This window comes from Silurus aristotelis (assembly GCF_946808225.1).
Source record: "Silurus aristotelis genome assembly, chromosome: 27".
Taxonomy (NCBI): Eukaryota; Metazoa; Chordata; class Actinopteri; order Siluriformes; family Siluridae; genus Silurus; species Silurus aristotelis.
This window is the reverse complement of record NC_139600.1, coordinates 15806833-15810733: the sequence shown is the minus strand read 5'-3', so window position 1 is coordinate 15810733 and position 3901 is coordinate 15806833. Positions and strand designations below refer to the sequence as shown.

General features: G+C 37.3%; 1 long non-coding RNA gene across 1 annotated transcript; it reads right to left on the bottom strand.

The window, feature by feature from the left end:
- Positions 1-3324, bottom strand: LOC310721394. Its single transcript, XR_014532011.1, has 2 exons — positions 1513-3324; positions 1-1081 (listed from the first exon to the last, which is right to left on the bottom strand). It is a non-coding gene; the product is annotated as an uncharacterized lncRNA (long non-coding RNA).
- Positions 3325-3901: the final 577 nt, after the last annotated feature.

Genomic DNA, 3901 nt, shown 5'->3' with positions numbered 1-3901 from the left:
TGCAGGAAGATTTTTGCAGATTTTTATTCGTGGTTACATTTTAGATACATTGCTTGAAGCAGGATAAATCATTCATCATTCCACTATTTCATTTGAATATAATCTGGATGATCATTCCACATTCTATATGATGGGATTATAGATATAATTGAACATGTTCTACATATTTCTACACAAAGTTAACTCAGCTGTAAGCAGAAATCACATAAGAATCACGTTAATTCATAAAATATGATGCAATGTGGCTCTGAAGGAACTTCAGCAGAGTAGGTTGGTTCAGTCACAGTTTTGTCCTTGCCTTATTGGAATGTTGCCATAAGTCACGTCAATGAAAACCCTGGCACGCTGTTTGGCGCTCTCAGTGAAGGCTCGACGGACATATCTGTCAGGAATGTCTTCACCTTTTGGCATGATCACTTGGGCCAGCGTGGTGCTCTCGTTATTTTTGCGTTTCTTATTTATCTGAATTTGCAAGTTATAATAATCCCGATTAGACCTCTTCTGCAGCCCCTGTAGGTCGATGCGAAGCTTTTTGGATTGGATGAGATTGGATTTGGCCTGGTCTTGTAATTTATCATTTTTCCAGTTTTCGATTAAATCACTCATCTCCTTCTTCCAGCTGTTGCCATCTGCTATTACGTTAGAATTTGGTTCTGCAGTGAGCGTTGTCCTCCTATTTTTAGCTATGTCATGCACTGAACAGATCTCTACAGTATTCGGTTGTCTTTTTTGACGAACATTCATTTTGGAACCGTCATGGAAAAGGCTACAGTAGCCCCAGCTTAAGTTTGTCCAGCACCAGGTGTAGCCATAGCCGTGAGTATCACAAAAATCACCCTCTCTGCACGGATCGCTCGTATGCGTCAAGTCAGGCCCCGGGGAGCAGTAGTCCCACCCTTTCGCCGTGTTGCAGCGGTAGTACGAATCTTCAGTATGAAACTCACAGTGATCCTTGCACTCAATTCGATAAGTCGAGCTGATTGTTGGTTTAGATGGAATAGTGCCATAATCTTGTGTCCAGCACAGTCGGCTGAGCAAAACGACGGACGTGAGGATTTTAAGTACGTCTCCCATTTTTTTCCTACAGAAAAGAACACTAAGATGTTTGTACATTTATATTTTCTAGCCATATGTTATAGATTAACCTCTGATTTTTCATAAATATTAAATATATATCATATCTGCCTGCCATGTCAACAAATTACATGATTACATTCCTTTATTCTCAAGTCCCTGGGAGTGAGCTGTTGGATACTGAAATACATGACTATAATATTGTGGTGTGCAGCTGCACTCTGGTCATTACAGATAAAGTGAATAAACATTAAATAAAGCATTAAATAAAGCAGGTCTGAGATGGTTCTGTATTGGAAGCAGAATGAACTTCTAGGTCGAGTTCAAACAGATGAACGGATCCAATGCTTGAAAAAGACACAGCACTTTTTCATGCATTATATTAAATGGGAAAAAAAAACTTTACAGCTGAACTGTATATAAGTGTATATCACTCACCTGCTGTAGGTGGAGGCACGAATGTCACTGTTGTTCTCTGAAAGACAGACGAAGAGCTCCGTTATAAATTGTGATGTTCAGAAAGGGTGGTTCTTATGTAGCCAATCCTGAACCCAGTGTTTATTGATTAATTTTTTTGGAGGAGGGAGATGTGCGTGCCTGGTTTTTGTTAATTTGGTGAGTCATAAAGCTTTGCATGTTTGGTTTTTTCTTGCTGAAACCCGACTTTTTTATTATTTCTGCATGTCAGTGATAAGTGCCACGTTGACAATGCTGAAAAGACAAACTCTATTATTATATAATACAATAGCCTTAAAAATGTCTTCTAACACATACAATTTTGGTTTGACTGTTACATATTTGCCTACAGTTTTATAGTTTTAAAGATTGGAAGTGAAAAAGGGGAAGTTGCTTAGTGTTTGAGACGTTACTGTCGACTTCTGATCATAAGGTTGTGAGCTCAAATCCCAGCACCACCCAGCTACCACTGTTGCAACGCTGTCAGCATTTCAACTGCTCACTCGCATAAATGAGACCCTCATAAGTTACTCTGGATAAGCGTGTCTAGCGTATGCCATAAATCTAAAATCATGAGTGGAGAATTTCAGTCACTTCCTTCACGATATCTGACAGTCTTTAACTGGTACTGAGTGTTGCAGTTCAATTCTAAGAGATTTAGAGGGAGTTGTTTTTTATATAAACTGAATTCCAGTTTGATGGATGGAGCTGAGGAGCTGTAGTTACAGAAGAGAGATAAGAGCAGAAAGGAGTATGTTACTAGTCTTGTATGGGTTTTTTGAGAAATATTCATGTTCCTTTTATTTATATACAACAAACTAGGCACACAAATGGACAGTAAATGCCTGGAAGAAAGTTCTGTGGAGTCCAAATAAGAACAGAAGAACTTGTGTAAGACAGAGAACAAGAGAGATGATGTGATCAGACTCACCCCCACAGTCAAACATTAAGTTTGGGGTTGTTTAGGACACTTATTACAGAAAGTGAAAGGAATTCTGAACCAACATGGCTCCCATTACATACTTCAACACCATGCAGTTCCGTCTGGACTGCAGCTCATCAATCTAACCGACTTTACTGCACAACAAGATGATGAGCCGAAGCCTATGCTCAAGATCTGTAAGTGTGTCCTGCCCATTCACCACATAGAAGTCCTATTGATCTGCTCGGGGATGAAGTGGATCATGAAGAAATCACCTACTAGTGAAGAACATCTTTGGCAAGTTTTACAAAAGGCAAAGCAAAGAATTTCAGCTGAATGTTGAACTGTCCAAAACCAAAATTGAAAGTGTGTGTGCAAATAATGAAAGATATTTTGAACACTTACACAATACTGAAATAATCAGTGTGAATTTCCCCTGAATAATGACACACCCAAGAGCCGATTTGGCAACATTTACTGGAAAAGATTTAAGAAACTCCTCAGAGGCTAAAAGTTCTCTTCCACAGAACAAGTTTCAGTGTTTGCCAACCTTGTGTAAAGAATGAACCAGCTCCAGCTTGCCTTATCATGATGAAGAGTACGGGAAGATAAGAGCTTTAAACCATCAGATATTTATTGTTTAAGAATAAGACAATTAAACCAATAAAATATTAAATGAAATATATAAATGTCTAAAATTCAAATCCAAACATTTAACAAAGTATTTTGCAGGTTTCCATTTTAGAAATGAAAGAAAGAAAAAATATATATGTTGGAGGGATGAGCATGTGTTCAGAACACGGTCGTCTCTTTTAAGTAAATAGTTTTATTATTTTATTTGTCTTATAGACATTTAGGATGCGTCATATTGATAAAAAATATTGCACTCAAGAAGGCCAGTCCGGTAGGACCATCTGGGCCAGTTTGCTATCTTTCTTTTTTTTTGTGTTGACATTAGTTAAAGTTGTTTGTTTTTTCAGGTATGTAAGTGGCTCAGGTTCAGTGCTGGCTAATATTTAGATTCCAAATGTACATATGGAAAGCAAATACAATTAGCAACAAAATTCAAATACCTTGGTATAATGCTGGACAATAAACTTAGGTAGGATGTGTGGACAGATTATATAAGAAAGATGCCTTAACAGAGAATGTATTTTCTTTAAGATATTACTTTACCACAAGGTTCAGTTCTAGGACCCCTATTTTTCACAATAAACATGCTTCCCTTGGGAAATATTATTAATATGCATGGGATTAGCTTTCATTGTTATGCTAATGATACCCAGTTATATATCTCATCAAAATCGGACAAAACATCTCAATTGACCAGGTTAACTTAGTGTCTGTCTTATCAGAATATAATAATAGTAAGTTATGTGTCATCCAATCTTTTAATTTTAACGAGCTTCTCTGCATCAGATATAGACGTTTCTTAGTTTAGCAATATTT